The 23,033-nt window shown below is 41.2% G+C and overlaps 1 protein-coding gene across 3 annotated transcripts in view; it reads right to left on the bottom strand.

Moving 5' to 3' along the window:
• SYCE1L (synaptonemal complex central element protein 1 like) overlaps nucleotides 1–23,033 on the bottom strand; it is a 78,539-nt gene that overhangs the window by 26,420 nt on the left and 29,086 nt on the right. The window contains exon 12 of one of the 3 annotated variants that reach the window (XR_006891573.1): nucleotides 14,015–14,542. The exons of 1 other annotated variant lie outside the window; for it this stretch is intronic. The gene's annotated coding sequence lies outside the window, so the exon portion shown is untranslated. Of the gene's footprint in view, nucleotides 1–14,014; nucleotides 14,543–20,888; nucleotides 21,005–23,033 lie in introns of those variants that run through there. One more of the 3 variants, XR_006891575.1, reaches the window with a different exon arrangement.

Genomic DNA, 23,033 nt, shown 5'->3' with positions numbered 1-23,033 from the left:
TTGAATCAACAGGTCTTTCTTCCTGCCACCTCTAAGGGACTCTACTTCTCCCCAAAGCAAAACAAAGGAGGAGTTATTGCTAGCCTTAAGGTTGATTGAACAGCATAAATTCCAACTGCTAACTATTAAGAATTGCTAGATTCTTGGTTTGTCTTTCTACAGATGCTCTTTGGGGTTGAAAGGAACAAAGGGGTATACTTAGGAAGCGGAAGACACTTGTTATGCTTGCTAGTGCTTTGAGAACATGCCTCTACTTGATTTTCAAAAGACTTTCTGAACATAAAGGCTAGGTGGTTGCCAGTCTGCCTCAAAATGACAGGAGGATTTGCTCAAAAGAGAGAGTCTGCACTTTAATTGTAAATCAGGCTTTGTTCCTGCCCACAGAGCAACCAAGAATGCGAGGAACTCTTTGCTCTCCATCCCTAGTGGCTTAGATCATTTCGCTATCATGTGACCTTCGGTGATCTAAGTCACCTCTATCCTGGTTTTGCCAAAAAGTTGACTGCTGTTTAGTTCTTCCTCTCACTGGCTGTCCAGCAACAAAATGTCTTTTCCCTACCAACTGAAGATAAATAGGCAAAAAAAAAATCCTATGGAAATCCCACTGGTGGTAGATGTGTGTTATCTTAGATGGCTTCTGCTCTCACATGCTGAAGTCCATGGGATTCCATAATGGTCCTCGGAGTTACTGGTTTCAGAGTCCACAGTGAAGCCAGATGGAATTTTTGCAGCCAGCTAAAAACTAGCACCTCTCCTCTACTCGCAGTGAAGTGACGTGACCAAAACAACGAGGCAGAACTCACAGATCTGATGACTCACCAGAGGACATAGCAAGTACCTCTAATGAAGTTTCTGACCAATTCATGAGAATGAAATAATTCCAAGGCTACTTTCTGCAGAGTGTGTGAAATGACACTTCAGATATACAAATACAAAACTCATTATCTAAATCTCCTGATGTTAATATTCTCTTGAACTCCTACATCGATCATACAAGGCCCTTCGTGATTTTATGCTTATCTGGATGGGATCAATATTTATTGATCGCTTCATTGGCAACCCAATGCATTGTGGGACGCTGCTTGATATGATGACGTTCTTCTCCTGCTGTCTTTTCCCATAATTGCTCCCCCAATTCTTTGATACCAAACCCTGTGAACTTCTCCAGGCTAGCCATGCTGTCTAATCTCTCCCTGCCATGCTGTGCCTTCCTCTGCTCGCCTTAATGAAATCTTACTCATCCTTAAAGACTGAGTTCCAGCCTCACCCCTCTGGTGTAACCTCTAGTTGACTCTACTTTGGGTTTTCTCAGCATGATTGTGGTAGATTGAAACACATGGCCACAATATTTTGCAGTGCCTCCCATCAAAAGTAGGAGTCCATTTCCTCATTCTTTAGCTTCAAACTTGCTTTGACCAACAGAATGTGGTGGAGGTAACACTATGTGAATTCTACAATCCAGTCCCGAAGATGTCTTGAAATGTTCTCCTTTGTCCTCTTGAAATGCTGGCCTGACACCGCCATTTAAAGAAGTTCAGTCCTTCCTAGGGGAGGATGTGAAGCCATGTGGAGAACAAGCCCAGAAGAAGTGCCCCAGAGAATGCTAGCACCAACTGCCAAAAATTTGAGGCCGTCTGGACCATCCACTTCAGTTGAGCTAACAGATGATGGCAGCTCCGCGAGTAACACCAGATAAGCCAGGAGAAGAACCATCCATCTGAGTCCAGCCCAAATTGCAGAATAAATTTGATTTATATTAAATGAATGAATAAATGGTCATGGTTGAAAGATACAACATTTTGAGGTGGTTGGTTAGGCAGCAACAGATAATAGATACAATGAGACATTTTCTTTGGTGTTTTGGAAAGGTTCACACACGTATATGAAGCCATGGGAACCTTTGTGTTTGGGAAGGTGGATTATTTCCATGGGAAAATCCTTTCTTCTCTTACCCTCTTTATCTAACCAACTCCTATTCATTCTTCAGGTCTGAAATTAGACAACTTTTCTTTGGGAATTCTTCTCCAACTCCTGAGATCAAGTTATGTGTTTCTTTGATGGGCTCATTTGCATACTGCTCTTTCCCTGTTATAGTCATTTCACACCCCATGGTTGTAATGCCTGCTTTCCCCATGAGACTGAAGGCTCAACAAGGACAGGACAGAGCCTGCGTCAGTCATTATTGTGCTCCCAGCTTTGGCTTAGCATGTCAGACATGGAAAGAACTATCTGCTTGGGTATCTCATCAGTCCATCAAGTGGTTATTGATGCCCTCACCAGGCCACCCATTCCACTGCAGGGCAGTGACATGCGTGACACTGTTTGACCTTAAATGAGACAGCCTCTACCTCTGTGTGTACTTTCTGTTCATAGGCTTACATCCGATCACTGAGAGCTCCCAAACATCCCCTACATATTTGCATATTTGCATACAGGTGCTGCAATCTCCTTAAACACTTCTTCTTCAGCCTACAGTATAAGTAACAGCTGAGGCCCCTGGGGATGTCTGGCCGGGAGTACCACCTGACCATCCAGTTTCTCTTCTCTTGACAATTTTCTTCTTGCCACAATGTTGCAACAAGTACTTAGCGCCACCAGGAAGGACTTGACCTAGGTAGAGTAGAGGAAAATTATCACATCCATTGAATACAACTTTCTTTTTTAATAATGCCACTTTATGCTCATATTGATTTACTGGATAGATGCAGCATGCACATTATAATGGCCTTGCAGCCCTCCCTCAGTAGCCTGCATGAAAAAGACATCTGGGTCAGCGTTCATTCACATCTTACCTTGACCTGAGAATGTGCAGCTGATTTTATTTTATTTAATAACACTTTAGAGAACAAGCATGGCAGTTTTCATTTAGCCTTGTTTTCAAGTTTATAAGGTAATTGGGCTCTTCAGGTGCTATTGTGATTACAGGAAATTGTGTAGCTTGCAATGCTCCTGTGAATTCACCTTAAGCCAGAATTCCCCCTAACGTTCCACTTAACTAGAACTTACCTTTGGTGGAAAAGTTTCTATTTAGCACTTGTCGAAAATGTTTAAGTCAACTGTATTCTATTTGGAAAAGGAAACTGACACTAAATTCCTTTCAGAGAATTGAATATTTCTTGTTCCCATGTTGCAGGAGAGGCAGCAGAAAGAGTCTGTAGAAAGAAGTGTTTGGAAACAGATAAATCTGAGATTGAATCTCTTTTCTACCACTAGGTAGTTTATGACAATGGAGAAGCGACTAAGAAGTGACACTGAGAATCAGCTGCCTAAAATGTAAAGTGGAGATAAAGTTACTTCTCTCACAAAATTAAACTATTATATGCCTAAAATCTCATTGGATATATACATCCATGACGACCATGCCAGGCACACAGAAGCACACAAGTAGTCCTGGTTCTCTACTTGCTGTTGTTTCTTACTAGTTACAACCTATGTCCATCTGGTGCCCTGGTTGACCATGGAGTCTAACAAATCCTGCCACTGAAACATGTATTTAATGTGGAACACTTCCTGTGATTGCAGAAGTGTGAAAGAGTAGGTAAAGAAGGGATGACAGCTCCCTCTGAACCTTGAAATTTGGTAGCTCATTGGCCCAGTCTCAGCTTGGAAATCTTGTGTGTGTGTGTGTGTGTCCGTGTGTAATAGTCACACCTGTGTAGGCAGCCACAGGGCCCTCTTTGTGAGCAGGTGTAGGTGTATGCATAGACGGGGGTAGTTGTAGGGTGGAGACGTGGGGAGCGCTGTTCCCTACAAGGAGATCCTCTGAACCAGCCCACTCTACGACCAACAGTGAGAGCACAGAGCCCTCTAGTGTTTCTTAACCATACTCCGCGGTGCTGTGAGGCGGCCAAGGCTGGGTGGTGCATCTCTAGGCAGATGCTGCCATCTCTCGGTTAGAGGCACATTTAGCAGATCTCAGAACGTTCAGCATTCTAGGCTGGAAGCTGCAAGGGCTGGGTTTTTTTACACCTGAATCCCCAGAGTCAGCTGTTAGAAGCAGGAAAACACAAAGGAAAAGCCAGCTGGCCATCAGCAGAGCCCATAGTTACCTCAAAACATACTCTGGGCCCATCTTCCCTACACAAATCTCTGCCATTGCACTTTTTAAACTGGCTTGTGCTCATAGTTTTCTTTCTGGTCTTTGAAGGCCCTACACGAGAGGCATGGTTCTGAAGAAACAATGCTATGTGAAGATTTTGTTGTTGTTGGGGGTGCAAATTAAGCAACTTTGCCAGTGTAGGGGAGGAAGACATTTCCTCTTCCCAAATGTGGGTTCGTCTGGCCGGAGAACGAATTAAATTCACATAAGACAGAATAGCAAGAGAAAATTAAACAAAGCTTTATGAGGACCATGGCCGGGGGCCTTTCTTCCCGAAGGAAGAAAGGGCACCAAAGAAGTGGGGTGCACAGAGTGGTTATACACCCCCAAACAGGGTGTTTCACATATGATTGAAATGTCCCTTTTACAATAGTCATGAGGCTGCTCTGTCAGCACAGCTCTTGATGGAAACGGCAGATAGGTCTGCTGTCTCAGTGATCACCGCAGGGTGGCAGGTGTGTTACCTCGGGCTGGGGGGTCACATATGAGCGCTGCAATCGGTTCCCAGACTAAAGAAAGATGCTTAATCTTTAAGGAGATGCCAACATTGGGAGGGGGAGGGAAGTCAGTTTCAGGAGGTTACCAGAGAAGCACAATAAAATGCAGATTTAAATCCTTGCCTTTGGTATTGATTAAGAGTTTCTAGAGAGAAGGTCATCTCCTTTCTTCTTCCTGGTACAGAGAGGGAGGCACCTTTGACAGATAGAGATTTACCTTACAAATGTAAACATGTTCTAACAAAGGGCAAGTTCCATTCCTCAGAGCCTCCTTCCCTGTCCCAGTTTATCAAACGCCATCAGCCTCAAGTAATCCTGATGCCAAAGAGACATATCTTGGGGTGGCCAATTTCAGGTCCCTACACCAGAAAGTAATTTTCAGAAGTTCTTCATACACTGAAAGAGGTGATCCAAAGTATTGATAATAGCAGGCATTTTTCACATATTAACTCCTTTTCTAACTCCCCACCCCCAACACCCCACACTCCAACCAGGCCTTTTACTTTAACATCGAACCATTGCACACATCTGTGACTGCACATTCATCGGCTGCTGCCTGTTTGCTTACCTCTGGTGACAGAGCTCTTACTACCCAATGTGACTTCTGATTCCACTGTTGGCCAGCGGTATTTGTTAGCGAGTCCTCACTTTTCTCACTGAAATTTTCTGCCTTCGTATACTTTTTTTTTTTCTTTAATTCTACCACAAGAACAGACGTGAAAAAGTGGAAGAATTCAGAAGTTCTTCCTGGTGGCAGTTCAGTGGTTCTCTAACTGGGTGGGCAAATAGTTTATGGATGCTGACATAGATCTCCCCCTCTTGCTACACTGGAGGAAAAAGAGGCAGAGAAAGATGAAGTGACTTATGCAAGGTTGTCAGAGCCAGAGGCTTAATTCTCCCTGTTGAAAATAAGGGGAGAGATTTCACTTGCCTGCCTTTTCTTAGAGCACCTACTTTAGAAAACTTGTCAGCTCTTTCTCTCTTTGAAATGTATATAAATCTTTCTAAAAGCTAAATAAGCCTCTTACCACCTTTGGGACCGAGGAGTGTCTTTCTCAAGGACCCGGGAACCATCTCTTAGAAATGCAATCATCAGGGAAGATAGAGCCCCATCTCCCAGTTTCTGTGGGAGGGGAGGGGAGGAGCCTGACTTCTACAGGTGTCTTGCTCCCAAACTACCTACTGTCCTTTGATTTTCCTTTGGATAAAGCCAATGAGCTAACATAGATGGTCACCGCCATTACTAAAGGAATTTAGGATGATTTCTGTGTGACACAAGGTACTGTCAAGCCAACTATTTGAGGACTAGTTATTGTTTATCAATGGGCTGTATCTGCTTGGCTATATGAAGGGGCGAGGTTTCTTTCTGTCTGTTCTTTAGTGGATTGCCTGGGATGCGCATCACATTCTAGTTTATTGCCCATTCAATAATAAAAATGTCTTCTTTCTCTTCTGCTTTTGGTGGAGAAGATTTCTGGGTTGGCAGCAGATTTCATTTTAGTTACATTTTCCCAAAAAGGTCACACAGGGCTGAGTCAGGAAAGGAACCACCTGATTCATGGCCTGGGAATCTTGCATTGGCCCCACTGCCTCTTAAGAGTAAATGGGAGCAGAATATGCCACCCAAAAATATGCCTTTTTGGCACTCTGACTACTTTGGGCTGGTTGTTTTTAAGAAACAGCAGATACAGGCGAAGCTCTGAAAACTGAGCAGAAGTGAGTTTTTTGTAATAGACATTTACATGAGTATCTCCCATATATATAGGATATATACATGTCATTAAACTTCTGCTTGTTTTTCTCCTGTTTATCTGTCTTTTATTACAGGGATGTCTCAGCCAAGAGCCTAGAAGGGTAGAGGGAAAATTATTCTTCCTGCCTCATAGAACAATACTTTGTCATGCTTGCTATTGTTGACTATGTAAGTCTTTTCTCTCTCCAGTGAGTCCTTGAAATCAGAACCTATTACGAATACATTTTCTGTTACTTTCTCAATGACTAACAAAGTGCCAGGGATGTGGCAAATAATTAATGCAAGCTGAATCACCGAACTTGGAAAAATGAAGTCAAATGGATTGTGATCTTTACTCAGTACAAGATTGTTAAAAACACAACAGGCCCAAAATAATGTCGCTTATGCTAAGCCCCATGTCACCAAATGGAGACTTGACTTAATTACAGTTTTAACTCTCCCAGAAATGGAATCTTAAACAGGTCAATTAGAAATTGCCTAATCAGCACTGGTTAGGTAATCTCCCTGACAGACCCCTGCAATCCCCTAAAGGAATGTGACTTTGCAATTACCGTGGATGCTGCAACGCTTAACGTCACCTAAAATAGATTTTTACCTCCCCTCGTGCGATTTTCCAAAGACAAAACATAAGATTAAAGTCTACTGCACTTCACAAGCAGGTTAAGCAATTTATTGTTTGTTCTCTCTGAATCGGGCTTTCAAGTCTGATTTCCAATTGCCTGCGAGGGATTTGAAGAACCCAGAGGAAAACGGGATTCTTGGTAACTAAAGAGTAACAAACCTTAATATCCCACCCCCACCCCCCTGGACTCCCACAGCAGGGGGTTGAGTGAGTCAAACTGTCCTATTCATCCATAGGTTTGGTTGCTTGGTTTATGTATTTACTTGCTGCTACAATTATCTGCTGAACATGTGGCCACTAAAAAGAGGATTCTGATTACATTGTTACACGTGGAAGTTATTTTTGGAAAAAACTTGCGTGAAAAAAAAATGATGATACAACATGACTAGGCAGAATTAGTGTCTGGAAAATCTCAATTAATCTTATGGTGCTGGGGTGTCCCAAAGAATTACATTTACCTCAGACAGGCGTGGTTTTCAAGAGGTGACTTCTACTGGGTTTTGGTGGGAAGGGGCCAAATATGATGCATGTTTACTGCATGTAAGTATTTTTAAATGTTTGGTGAAATTTGTCATCCAGAAAGATTTAGGATATTGAGTAGATCATGCTCTCACTTAATGATTGATATTTTCAATGAACAAATAGTTGCCAAATATGACGAAATAGTCTCTCTCTCTCTCTCTCTCTCTCTCTGTCTATATATACACACACATAGAGTTAACCCAAAACTTTTGAAAATTTGCTTATCATTATGCAGTTAGGAAGCAGTAATTTCACTGTAGAACAGTACATGATATTTTTAAGAAATATTATACCTCCATAAAGGATGCATGAATCATAGGAAACCAAAGGTAGCAGGCTTCTCACTGACACACACAGCTCTATTAAAGGGAACTGAGAGATAATTTTCAAGCATTTAGTCTCTGTAGGGTATTTTTAAATATTTTAAAATTCATGGGAAAAATCAACACTCAGAAGAACTACGTCTTTGGCAACGAAAAACACATTGAGAGGTTTCAGAGCCTTTGCAAACTCCCACTCGAGCTCATTATTTATGAACTCTTTGCTCTTTAAAATTGAGAACAAAGCAATTAACTACAATTTCACACCTTCAGGAAGACTAAGAACTCAGTCTGCCATCTATTGTAAATTCCACAGTGTATTCTTTCACTTAAATTTATAGTTCCATTGTGTGGAAATTTTCCTCTTATTCAAAAGAAAATTTGAAAGTGAATCTTTTATTTTGTTCACTGAAAATGGGCAATGCATACCAATTTTGATCTTAAGAAAATAAGCTTAATAGGCCCATTGTAAAAATAATTGCGAGGCCAATATTTAAGAACATGATACACTCAGGCAGACTGTATCAAGTGGGACAATATGCTCCTTGGTTTGTTCCCTGAACATGGTGATCAGAATTTTGGAAGCAGCTGCCTTGCTAACCGTTTGCAGACTAGTGAGTGAGCATGAGCACTTACTATGGGTCAGGTGCTGTGCTCAGTGCTTCATGGAGGTCCCGTACTCCCCACAGTGACCGTACTACACTCATACCACCACTACCCTCACATGCACTTGAATGGGTGGGATGAGGGAGGGTGAGCAGTTAATTCAGCCACAAAGGGGGAAGGCGTGGATTGGAACCTGGGAGGCTGACCGGAACTTGAGCACTTCCCTCCATGTATGCTACACTCCTCCCAAATGGGACTAGGGATCAGGTACTGTGACAGGCTCAACAAGTTCAAGGCATTACACCAAGGGACCACAACTCAACACTTGTTCCACCAAAACAGAGTAACATGATGTTCCGTTTTGGTGTCCACAATAGAAAAATAGCTCACTCTATTTTCATACTTTAGAGCTGCTCAGAGAAGGAATTAGAGGTGAACTCCTATGTCTTGTTCTTTAGATCTCAGTTTCCTCATCTCTTTCTTCCTCTTCCTACTGCCTGGGTCAGCCCCCTGTTTTCGCCTCATAAACTATTATATTAGATTCCGGTATCATCTTTCCTCCCTCAACCGCCTGCTCAGTTAAATTTCTCAGGGGGTGGTTCTGCTCACGGCCAAGCCACTGCTCAAGACCTACCCATGGCTGCTCATGACACTATGATAAAATACATACAACCGGGATCCTTGTACTCTGGTTCCCAACTGTGCTCTCAACACTTCCCTTCCTTCCTGTGTCAAGAAGTAACCACCGATTCAACAATTTCCATGTAATTCCCCTCTCCCAACCTCAACCCAGGACTCCTCAACAAACACTTACCAAGATCTCGCCATGTTTAGTGGTGAGTGGCAGGCACTTTGATAAATACAAATATAGAGTCTACATGGATCCATCATCAAGTCGCAGATATTTAGTAGTTAGAGGAACCATGCACATACCAAAGTAAAATGAAACAACCCAGACGAATGAGCAGAACTTTGGAGATTTTATCTAATTCAGCTAAGATGTATGTAGCTCAGCTATTTTAGTCGCCTTCACAACTGAAGGAAACTAACGTACTTGGTGTGTAAATGGTGCTGGGTTTCACACTGCAGGAGATTAGGGTCATGATGGTGACCTTCAAGAGGAGAGAAATGCACAGTGATTTCCCCTTTCCTGCCTTAATTTCTTCATTTATTTTTTTATTTTTCAAGCCTGCCCCAGATACGCTTGCTCTCTTTCCCTCTACTGGTCACCCAGTTTTCCTGGCCTAGAAGAATTTTGGTCTCTCTGCCTTTTCATAATCCATAATAATATTACTATACTAATCTATCAAAGCTGAGCATGCAGCCCATCTCAGAGTAAAATGGCTGTTCCTTTCCGTGGGGTCCCACAGCTCTCACCCTCAGTCCACAGCTCTAACATATGCAGGATTTTGGAAAGCAACGTGTTTCCTTCTTAATCAGATCATGTTTAATATATCTGCTCTCTTGTCAGAGCCTGGAACAGGACACAAAAAACGGGGTTTTCCAATAAATACTTTTCCCCTCAAAATTCTCCTGTGTCATCTCATTTTTCTGTATATATTTTCTTTTTAAAAATATTTGCTTTCTCTTTTTATCCTTTTAAAATTTGCTTACAACACCAACTCCTTGAAACACTTAATCTGTTTAAGCCTCAGTTTCCTCACCCGTAGACTGGAGATAATAATATTACCTAACATATAAGGTTATTAGGGGAACCAAATGAAACAAGGCACGAAACAATTTAGCACCTGAAAGCAGCAACTGAATCACTGGTGAGGAAGCAGAAAGAGAAGGCAGACTCCAGGCCGAGAAGCAGGAGACATAGGCCCGCCCTGCAGGACATTGTTGTGTGAGCGCGCAGGGAAACATATGGGCAGAAAAGAACAAGAAACAATGGAAAACATTATCAGAGAGATGTCGCACAGCTGAGAAAAGTCTTTGTACTCAAGATCAATTTAAGTCGGACGTTTCATAAAGCAGAGTAGGTGGATTTCAGCCTCTGGAGCTCTTGCTTGTTCACTCTTGCTGGGACAAATCAGCAGATGACAAGGTACGAACCAGAAAAAGCTTGAGGTTCACGTGGCGGTGTAAACCATACTGAATTAGAAGGATCCCACTTGTGATTCTGATAATGCAGCCGTTCTTCCTATGCCCATCCCTGGAGAGGAGCTGACGTAGGAGGAAACTGATAAACTGACACTGAATCCTCTCTGCAAACCAGAGGCCCGTTGGCTGTGCCACGTGAAACTGGGCTGTCCTTCACCCCCAGGGTGACTCATGGCCATGCAGTGATCACATATGTTTGCAGTAAAGTGCATGAGTGACCCCCCAACAGCAAATGGTCCTGCCTTCCACCTCCCTTTCATCTTCCTACAGATAAAAAAAATTGAATAGGTGCCTATGTGTTATAGAACTAAAAGTCACTTAGTGTCAGGGGAGGAAAAATTCACACATGCACCCCTTCCCCATAGAAGGTTATAACAAATATCCAGGGGAATTGTGTTCTTAAAAAAAAAAAAAGGGTTTGTTTTGATTTGTCATTGTAATTGTTTTGAAGTACTTTTAATTTATTTTGAAATAGTGAAGAACATATATATATATATATATATATATTTATTATTATCAAAGATGGAAATGGGTTTTTCAAGGTCAAAAATATGTTACAATAAATTTAAATCACAAAAAGTATTAGTTTTCTCTAGCTATACACCAAATCACCACAAACTTACCACTTAAAATACCACATTCTTATTTTCTCAGTTTCCACAGGTCAGGAGTGCAGCACAGCTTAGCTGGTCTCTGTTCGTGGTCTCACAAAGCTGCGACCAAGGTGGCTGCTGGGCCGCATTCTCCTCTGGAGGCTTCACTGGAGAAGAAGGTGCTTCCAAGCTCATCTGGGTTACTGCAGCTGTGTGAGTGAGGTCCTGGCTTCTTGCAGGCTGTTGGCTGGAGGCTACCTCAGGTCATAGGGGCTTGCCCACAGGTCCGAGCAGCCTCCTGCAGGTCCTCACCACAGGGGCTTCTCAAACGTGGCCCTTATTTCATCAGGTTCACAAGGGGCTTCTCTAGCTCCAGTCCACTATGACAGAGGCTTATGTAACTACTATAAGCACAAGCATGGCATCCCATCGTGTTGGCTATATTCTATTGGTTAAAGCATGTCGCAGGTCCTGCCTACACTCAAGGACAGGAGTTTGCACAAATGCACGAGCATCAGGGGTTGGGACTCATTGGGGGTCACTTAGGGTCTGTCTGCCACATTAAGTTATGTGAACAACATGTAAAAACACATTCATATCCATTATCTCAATACTTAAAGGTTTGAAAGAAATAACTGATAAGCTAGACTTCATTAAACTAAAAATTTCTGCCCTGTGACAATGTCAAGAGAATGAGAAGACAAGCCACAGACTAGGAGAAAATATTTACAAAAGACACATCTGATAAAGGACCGTTAGCTAAAATGTATGAAGAACTCTTAAAACTAAACAGTAAGAAAACAAACAACATGATTAGAAAATGGCCCAAAGACTTTAACTGACATCTGGCCCAAGAAGATATACAGGTGGCAAACAAGCATATGAAAAGATGCTCCACATCACATCTCATCAGGGAAATGCAAATTAAAGCAACAACGAGATACAACTACAAACCTATTAGGATGGCAATAGTCTGGAACACTGACCACAGCAAACGCTGGCAAGGATGTGGAGCAACAGGAAGGCTCATTCTTTGCTGGCGGGAACGCAGAACGGTCCAGCCACTTTGGAAGACAGTTTAGCAGCTTTTTACAGAGCTATCCACACCCTTACAATACAATCCAGCAATCACACTCCTTGGCATTTCCCCAAAGGAGTGAAACGAATGTCCACACAGAAACCCGCACATGGATGCATACAGCAGCTTCACCCATAACTGCCAAAACTTGGAAGTAACCAAGAAGGCCTTCAGTAGGTGTGGATAAATAAACTGCGGTACATCCAGACAACGGAATACTATTCAGCGCTAAAAGGAAATGAGCTATCAAGCCACGAAAAGACACAGAGGGATATTAAATTCATATTTCTAAGTGACAGAAGCCAATCTGGGAAACGGTACGTATTGCATGATTCCAACTATATGATACTCTGGAAAAGGCCAAACTATGGAGATGGTAAAAAGATCAGTGGTTGCCAGGGTTTGGGGGTGGGGGAGGGACGAATAAGTAGAGAACAGAGATTTTCAGGGTCGTAAAAATACTCTGTAGGATACTACAATGACAGCTATGTGTCATTTACACTTCTCCAAATCCATAGAATGTACAACACCAAGAGAGAACCCTAATGTAAACTATGTACTTTGAGCAATTATGATGTGTCAGTACAGGTTCACCAATTTTAACAAACGTACATTCCAGTGGGGGATGTTGATAATGGGGGAGGCTATACATGTGGAAGGGTAGGGGGTATATGGGAAATCGCTGTACCTTCCCCGCAATTTTGTGTGAAGCTTAAACTGCTCTAAGAAAATAATATCATTAAAAAACACTAAAAGGTTGATCAAGACATGCAGGTTAATACCTTGTTTCCATTTCACTGTGATCCTGTATAAATGTTAAGTTCTTAAATCAGATATCCTCAAGAAAAAGAGCTGTAAATACAGTGAAAAAGAGAACTTTTTAAAAATTAAGTTCCCTGATTATGTTTATCTAGGAATTTTGCATTTAAGAATCAACACTTTCATGAACCATTTTTTTCTAATTTGCTTCTAGAGAATAAAATAAAAATCATATGTGATAAGCAACAATAGAATCATAGCCTTTTATTTGGGATGGAGCCAGCTGCTTAGAATTAAATCTTAACCTGGGGCAACATCAATATTTGAATGTCAGGGACCAAATGGGGAAGTGTGTAAGTAAAGAGCACGCGGAATGATTGTGAATTCATATTTAAAAATTTGAGTTTTATATAGAGGCTTATGTATTTAGACCTAAAATTTTAAAAAATATAGTCCCCAGTATAAAAAGATTGTGTACACTTTAAGGTTTAAAGTGTAAACATTTACTGAGAATCTTTTATATACACAAAGCATTTCTAGGTGTCGGGAATTGTACTAGTTACCTACCGAGGCTTAAAAATCTTACCTAAAAACTCAGTAACTTAGAACAGAAAACATTCACAGTTTCTAAGATGAGGAATCCAGAAGCAGTTTAGGTGGGTTGTTCTGGCTCAGGGTCTCCCATGGGGTAGCCATCAAGACGGTGGCCAGGAATTTGGTCACCTGAAGGCTTCATTGGGGTTTCAGGATCTGCTACTAAGGCCACTCATGTGGCTACTGGATGGAGCCCTCGGTTCCTCCCTCTGTTTGGTTCTCCAGAGGGCTTTTCCTTGAGCAAGTGATCCAAGAAAGAGCAAGAAAAAACCAAGACAGAAGTAGCAATATTTTATAACTTAGTCTCAAAGGTGACGTACCATCCTCTCTTCTGTGTTATATTGGTCCCTTGGTACAATGTGGGAGTGGACTACGCAAGCGTGTGAATCACTGGGAACCTGGATCCCACAGTAAAATAAACATAACTGAGCCATATCAGCATAGATATTTTTATCTTACCAGGTGAGTTTTATTTCTGGTAATAATCAATAGGGATTTGGTGGCAAGTAGGAAGAATAAAGGGGGTGACCAAGCTGGGTAATGCCGGCTTGTGTCACAACAAACTATCAGCTTGGGGCAATCATTCTCTTCTCAAGGTTAGTGCACACACGACTCTCCTTTACCCGGCTTCAGCTGGACCTCCGTTTCCAGCCTGCAAAGCAATGCCCATTCTGCAAGTGTCAATTCAAATTCTGCTGCCTCCATAAACGTGTTCATCCTCCCAAACAAACGTCAGCACTCTCTTCTGAATGCCCCCTTGAGGTGTTTTTAATTTCTCTTGCACCGACTATAACTTTTCCCCGGTACTGTAGTTGTTAATCTAAATATCTTTTCCTCCTCATCAGGTTTTGAGACAGAGGAGAGGGTCTTGTTTACGGTATGTCTTGCAGAGAAGGTGTTCTAGCACTTACAGAAAAACAGGGCACTACCGTGTGAAGGGGACATATCAGCACTCTGTGGCCAGGACTCAGAAACAGGCAAGAGCCTCAAGGACTGGAAGACGTGAAGGGATAAGTGGTCAAGAGATAAATACATTTTGAGATGGAAAGTAGGCAAACAAACAGTGATAGAAATACGAAATACACTTTAGATGACAACATATCCACAACATTGACCCATCCTGCATGCCCTTCCCCCAACTACTGTAGTAAAGTAAACCCTCCAAAAATTGAAGATATTTTTCGTACAGCTCCTAACTTTAACATTTTTGACACATATACAGGTTATAACATATTCATTTCATAATATTTAAGTTTCTACTGATTTCAATCTTCTTTTAAAAGTAGAGAGACTCAAACTGGAAAACTGCTCCATCTCCATTACCTTATCGATTCCTGAATCTTGCTTGTCACACTATTTTATCATACAGCACATGTCACATTATATCATAATACATCAATAAACCCAAGATTTATTTTTCAGTCCACTGAAGTTAAACAGAATCATATTAAAGCTTAAACATGAATTGAGTTCTAAATCTGCTTCCATCACTTAACCTTAGTTTATGTCATTTCAAAGTCATTGTCATTTCCTTCAGCATGTCAGTCTTATCACAATGCCTGTTTTTTTCCATTGACTGGTCTGAGATTATTTACTTTTGGGATTAAAGTAGATATCTATTAATGTATATAGAATAATAGAAGTTGGCATTTTATTCAATAATTTGTATGTATTCAATAATTTAATTGAATAATAGAATACTAATTAGTAAAGAAGAAATGGAATTACCATATGGACCTGTGTTTTTGTATATATTCCAAACACCTTACTCTGATTTATAAGGCCCTAAATAATCCAAACTCCATCTTCCCCACCTTCAGTTCTGCCCCTCTCAGCACACCAGCTCCCTCTCCATTTCCCAAATATGCTAAGCTCGGGCCATCTCCAGCTTCCTTTCTGCTCATGTCTCTTCCTTTCTCTAGAATGATGTGGCCAAGTTTTCATGTGGTGGACTGGTCATATGACTGAGTGTTGGTTTAAATTCTAATTCCTTGAGGGACTTCCTATAACTATACTTTCTGAATAGCAGCCCAGTTAAACTATTCTCCATTATAGCATTCATCAAATATAATTGTTATAATATAAAATTTAAATTTTTATTTGTTCATTTGTTTATTGATTAGCCATATATTTTTTTAATTTACCAACATAACAACCAAGCATAATAATATAACCAACCAACCAACCTCCACAGGATCATGGAGGGCACTCAGAAATATTTGTGAATAAATGAATGAATGAACATCTCATTAATCAAAGCCAATCTTTTACTACAAATTGTTTATAAAATTTCACCCTACATTCTTGCTTTTCCTGAGCAAATACTCTAATTTAGTTTTACAGTTTTTGTGTCATCATTCACCCTAATAATCAGTGTGTCTAAAGCACATTTTAGGAAATGAAGCCAAAGCCATTCCCAGGACAGGACTCATCATGTCACCTTCAGTGGATGTGGAGGGGGATGGCACGGCATCATTGAATCTAGATGGTAGATGGCTCTGCATTGAAATAAAGCAATTTCATGAAACTGAAATGCAAAGATCACTGAGAATATGTCTCTTTTAAAGAAATGAGAGAGTGAAACTGCCAGCTAAACATCTATCCCAACAGACAACTGCGACACAGAATGCTGGAAAGATTTCCTTTTTTATGAAACCATATGGGAAAGGCTGTACGAACAGCAAATAGTCTAAAAGCTGCAAAGCTACACAGCAAAAGTGACAGGACTAGGCTAAGCGGCCTTGTTTTTCTGTCCTCTCATTTCACTGTTTCCCTTTCCACTCTCCTCCATCATGTACCAGAACAGGGACTCTTCTTGCCTTTGTCTTCAGGGGCCTAAGTCTGCAATGACCATTTGCGGGCACACACACACAGGCCTTCCTGTGCATTTATAGTGGAAACACCAAACAATGGTTACTCCTTTTTCTTTCCCCCAATACATTGTAGACTTCTAGGGGAAGCTAAAAAGATATTGTCACATGCCTTAACAACTAAGGCTGATAATTCTTCTGGCTCTATAAATGTTAGTCAAAAAGTTACATTGCAAGGCTATTTCTGCGTAATATTCTTATAAATATAGGGAAGAAATCCAGGCATTCTGGTATCATTGATATTCTCTATAAACAGGTGCTGGAAAAGTATATACATACATCATACATAAATTCCTGGTCTAACAAACGTTGTTTCAACCTTTCTTCTTTATTTTCTTCAAACAGAGAAAACAGAAATCAGACTAGTTATATCAACTGATTACATTTATGACCTGTCTCTGAGGTTCAGAGATTAAGCACCTGCCATTTAGAGCTCATGAGTAAGAATGACAAATAATGGTAACATGTAAATATCCAGAAAGGCGTTTCATTTTAATCTTATATAAATATATAATACTTGGAGTAAAGCTGGATGTAAATGCAATTATACTAAGGAAAATATATCTAAGAGAATTGTGGGAATTCAAAAATTTATTTTGAATTTTAATAAATATTGGTTCCTATCTATGTCATACTTGTGTTTAAAAGTAATATTGACATATTCATTTATCTCATTAATGGACTCTTGTCTTTGTTCTCATGATGATTCAGGGAACATAAAATCTGATCTGCCCTAATGGAGTGTATTCACAGACTAATTGTGCAATCCCAACGTTACAAATGCAAGGAGTAAATATGCATCCTGCATTCAACTTTGACATAATCAGGCCTAGACAGAGGTTCCTATCATGTGGACAGTCTCAGATACGCTTTAATTCTGGCACATAGAAAGAGATGAGTAAATACAATTTCAGGCAACCCTACAAGTCACAGTCTGAATGTGATTTATGGGATGTGAATTGCTCTCCCAGGGTGACTAATGGGAAAAGCCAAAGGAATCCAAACTCTGCTCCAGGGTCTCTGCTGAAACACCAGCTCACAGCCTCATCTCTAATTGTTCACCTGATGCCCATGTGTGATGCTCTCCACGTGGTCTGCAGGGAAATTTTAGGGCTTTCTTATTGGATATTTAAAACTTAGACTTTCCTAAATAAGAAAAAAATAATCCCAACTATTTCCCCATTGACGCTCATAAGTATAATTTCTAATTGTGGTGACTTGGTATTCTCCAGAGAAAATACACCGACTCTCATCCTAGCATTACATCGTGGAAAAAGCACCGAGTCTGAAGTCAGTAGACCAGAATTCCTATTTTAGCCCCAACACGGTTTCTGGCCATAGGCAAGTCACATTTCTTCTCTGAGTTTCAGCTTTCTTTATCCCTAAAACGGTAGAGTGAAAATATATCCGTACTTTATGCAAAAAAAGTATAATATCATTTAAATAGGTTGAGATAACCTAAAGATTTGTATTATTTACCCTACACAACCCCTAAAATAACAAAACAAATCATTATAGCAAATAAGCCAACAATGGTGATAACATGGAATAAAGAAATACACAGTCCAAAAGAAGCTACAAAAAGAGGGAAAAATGAGCAAATACCAGGTGAGAGTATAAAAATAACAAAGCATAAGATGGTGAATTTAAACTCAACCATAAAAATGACCACATTAAATACAGACAGTCTGAACTGCTATTGAGGACAGAGACTGTCCGATTGGACAAAAAAGCAAGACGCAACTTCAGGGTGCTGACAAGGAACTCACATTAAACATAAAGACAGAAAAAATGTAAAATTAAAAGTATGGAAAAGGATATCAAAGCGGACTTTAGAGAAAAGAATATACCAGGGACAAAGAAGGTCATTTCATAATGACAAAGCAGTCATAACGAAAAATTCACCAAGAGTACATAACCCTAGATCTTTATCCAACTAATAAGAGAGCTTCAAAATACATGAAGATAAAACTAACAGAACTGCAAATAGACAAACCCACAATTACAGTCAAATATTTAAACACTCCTCTCTCAATAATTGATAGAAAAAGTACACAGACAATCAGAAAGGTTAAGAAAGACTTGAACAGTTTAACCAACATGACCTAACTGACATTTATACAACATTGCACCAAAAATAGCATAATACACTTTATCTCAAATGCACATCTATAGAGGAGTCTATGAAATCCACAAAAAAACCTCTTAGAACCTTAAGTTTAGCAAAGTTGACAAAAGATCAACATACACAAATAAATCATATTTTTCCATATAAGAAATGAATGATTTGACATTGAAATTAAAAATAATATAATTTATAATAACAAAAATATGTAATACTTGGGGCTAAAACTGACACAGATGCCATTAGTCATCAGGAAAGAAAAGGGAAGAGCAAGTGAAAAGGTCCTGAGGCAGGAGCATTGTCAGCCTCAGGGAGGTAACTGGAGCTGAGGGAAGAGGCTCGCTAGAGAGCATTAAGCCCAGGTTATAAGTGGAAGCTGGAGGGGCTTGAGAAAGAATCTAATCACAATATAGTAGCCAGAAAAAGATTAGTGGAGGCATCTAGTCTAGGAACCTCCAGACTACATATTCATAAGGACTTTATTCTGCTTCCTTCCTTAGACGCGCGCCATGTGGAAAGAGTCTGTGCCCTACAATGTTGACTTGAGAACTTAGCATGAATCCTCACGCACTGTGATTGGTTGAAAGACTTTGAACAAGTGACTTGATTCCTCCCATCTCAATTTCACTCCGTGTCAACCAGGGAGTGCGACAAACACCTGCCACTGTGGTCACAGAGATGAAAGCAGGGTTCGGCACAGATTCTGACACGAGGCTCAGGATAACATACAACAGACAAACACTGATGATTATTGCTATTACGTTTGAAAGAACAGGCCATAGCAATAAAGTTCTATGAATTCATATTGGCTGTAAATTATTTATGGAATCTTTATAATTTTTTGATAAAAATATTCTGTTAGGTTGGCCTCTGGTTAAATTGGTCTGTTAAATTAGTCTTCCCATAGATGACAAAGTTACCATTCTACTTCAGTTTTCTGAGAACGTGACAGACAGAGGTAATTTGAAAAATCAAGGAAAAGGGAAATGTGTCGGCAGAGTCTGGAGTTCCAGTGGAGGCCAGGGGTCAGCAATTAAAGGGAGACGGGGCAGGACGGCTCAGGTCTTTTCTTCAGCCACAATGAGCTGCTCATCACAGACACAGAGTAGGTGGAACATTTTATTCAACCAAGAGGGGTATTGCCCAGTGACTACGATGGGTTAGAAGCGACAATGGAGTTGAGAGTCTACCAGAGTATAATTCTACCCAAGGACTGTGGAAATAAACCACATGAGAGAAAGGAGAACAGGAGGAGAGTGTGGACAGCAAAAGGGTGCTGAGTGCCCTGGACAGAGATGCTGAGGGGTCGGGTCTGGAGGGAGTGGAGGCAGCAGAGGAGTGAGCTGGCCGTCCATAGGAGAGGGGGTAGGGGGACTGAGGAGACAGCGCAGTCACCGCAATAACAAACTCTCGGGGCTTTTTTTGGGACAGGACGGTGGAGATAAGATGAAAACAAGGTATCTGTGAGATAGGAAGACCGAACATTGGATGGAACGTCACAAAGACGACAAAATCACTGAGAAAAAATGTCACGTTAGCTGGCGGGGAGAAATTCATTAAGCCAAGCGCTAGAATGTTCAAGCAACTCGGGGAGTCAGAAAATTGTAAATGAATGCAGGGTGTTTCAAGTCAGAAGGCAGGTGTTTTAAAGGACCCGGCAGGGTGGGGATTTGAACAGTCCCATCAAAGTAAAACAACAGGATTTCACAAACTCAAAAGGAAACTCCTTCTCCAGTTATCTGAGGGCCTTGGGCACGCATGTAACTGCAAAAGTAAATGTGTTAAATAAAAGAAGGAAAACATCCTTTCTCAGATAAAAAAAAAAAAATCTCATTACCTTTCCTCACCAAGCTAGAAAACAAAATTGGAAGTTGAAATTTTAAGTTGGTTTGCCGAGCACAGTATGGCAAGAAATGTGGAAGAAAAAGGCAGACAGAACAAGGCTTTCTGTGACACGGGTTCTGGGAACAAGGAGGATCCGGCCATCCTCGTGGTTGCGCTCTTCCAGCGAGGCCCCTGCGGACCCTAGGGACACCCGCCAGCTCCTCTGCCGCCACTCCTGGGAGGGCTCTGAGGCCGCGGCCCCGCCCACGCCAAGGATGCGAACTCCCCGGGCGTGAAACACACCGACCTAGGGACCACGTGCGCTCCTTCTCCGTGTCAGTAGCAAAACTATCTTATTGAGCAAATCCCATCTGTGTCTGTTTTATCAGCCTATCCTGGAAAGATTGTGCAAATACCATACCGTCTCATGAGAAAATAGATGCTTGACAATTTGGGAAAACGCTTTAACTTTTAAATTGAGCAGCTGCCTAAGGGGTTCCTTGATCCTCAGTGCCACTGCGTGAATTCCCAGGAGCTCCTCTCCCCATGCCCCTCTCCGAGAGAGAGAAGCACAATCTTCATGATGCGTAGGGTGAGTCCCGTGCTTGGGTCAGGAAAGACGCTGTAACAAGACGTCTAAGAGAGGAAAAGAAGCAATCGTACAGTCATGCGCATTCAAGCTGCTATAACAAAACACCACAGACTGGCAGACTGATAAACTCCAGAGGTGCATTTCTCACAGTTCTGGAGGCTGAAGTCTGAGATCAGGGTGCCAGCATGGTCCGGGTCTGGTGAGAGCCATCTTCCAGGCTGCAGACAGCTCACTTCCTGCAGTGTCCTCACATGGTGGAGGGGGCCAGGGAACTCTCTGGAGTCTCCTTTAGAAGGGCACTCATCCCATTCTGAGGGCTCCACCTTCATGACCTAATCTCCCTAAGGCCCCACCTCCTAATACCATCACCTTAGGGGTTAGGTTTCAACATATGGATTGTAGGGGGATGCAAACTTTCAGACCATAGCAGACATAAAGGCTGGAAATTATAAATTCTTTTAAGTAATGATACCAATATCATTTTATGTGACTTAAAAGATTGTTGAGGGGCTGGCCCAATGGCTGAGTGGTTAAGTTCACACACTCTGCTTTGGTGTCCCAGGGTTCACAAGTTCGGATCCTGGGTGTGGTCCTACACACTGCTCATCAAGCCATGCTGAGGCAGTGTCCCACAGAGAAGAACTAGAAACCTACAACTAGGATATACAACTATATACTGGGGAAGCTTTGGGGAGAAAAAAAAAGACGAAGATTGCCAACAGATGTTAGCTCAGGGCCAATCTTCCTCACCAAAAAAGAAAAAAAGCATACCTTAAAAAGACTATTAACTAAGAGAAAAATATGATTTGAGGGTGATGGTCAATGTCTACATTTGATTTTTTTTTAAAGTTTAAATACATAGGCAATTTTACTGATGAATTATTCTCACAGCCAATTATTAGGAATGGTAAGACAAAGTCTTCATGAGCCCATGTCCACCACTCTCAGAACTGATTCCTTGAGATTTTATGAGAGTTTGTGTTTTAAGGTGGGTCTAGTATTACACTCTGGTTATGACTCTCCATTACTATGTTTTGCCTTAAATCTTACTCCTCTCATTTTAGTGAAGGACACTTTCATGTAACAAAGCACAGACAGCTGGAAAGTCCCAGTTCCCAAAACTGAGCCAAGGCTGTTTAATGACCTCAAAATCTGCAGAGATTCTAGCTAGACCTGAAGCCGCTGACACCCTGCAGGAGCTCTGACACCACACAACACGGTGAACCATCGTCAGAGAGATCACCACTCCGAATCCAAGAACAGTGGAAATCCTCAGAAGAGAGCTTTGTCTAAGGTGGGTCCCGGGCCAAAACAAGACTTGAGCAGAAAGCAGAGATGAGCTGAATCTATGCACCCAAGAGAGACAGTCAATTCTTTCCAGCAGCGCAAATAATCAGACAAGCGTCTTCTGACACCTTGAGTAGGCTTCAGTTACCTCCTCAACTCTGACAATGGAGGGAGTGACTGAGTCTTTAAAGAATATCGGTGTCAACTCCCAACCTCAACACTAGGCTGTAAGGTGTCCCCTGGCTCTGACTCAGAGTTCATAACAAGCGGTTTACACAAGCACACAGATAACATGCATGAGTTATCTATGTGCATATACTTCCTACGCAATGGCTCAGTATTGGGAAGCCAATATACTAGGAATGTCTTCAAAGACACGTGGAGAAAAACATGGACTTAGTTTCCCAGAACTGCGGCTGCCAGTTATATCTGATAATCAGAGAGACACCTCTTGACCCACAAAATCATGTACGTATGCAGGATGCTAATCTGCCAAGAGGAAGTTGAGATCCCATATTCTAAATGGCACATACTGTAAAACATTTAGAGCAGGCCTTTATCGGAACAGGATAAACAGCAAAACACTAAAGGAGAACTAAACTCTCAGAAGTGACTAGATTGTTGTGGAAAATCTCTCAACTTCTAACATCACTAAAAGACAAAATATTTTTTATACAATATTTGTTATTAACTAATATTGATGCTTCCCTGAAAAATTTGTCTTTTCTTCTAAATAAATGAATAAATAAATCATGCTTTTCTGACTTACCAATATTTATAGAACCA

This window comes from Equus quagga, chromosome 13 (genome assembly GCF_021613505.1).
Source record: "Equus quagga isolate Etosha38 chromosome 13, UCLA_HA_Equagga_1.0, whole genome shotgun sequence".
In the NCBI taxonomy this organism is placed as follows: Eukaryota; Metazoa; Chordata; class Mammalia; order Perissodactyla; family Equidae; genus Equus; species Equus quagga.
The sequence above is the reverse complement of the archived record's forward strand: the minus strand, read 5'-3'. Positions and strand labels throughout refer to the sequence as shown.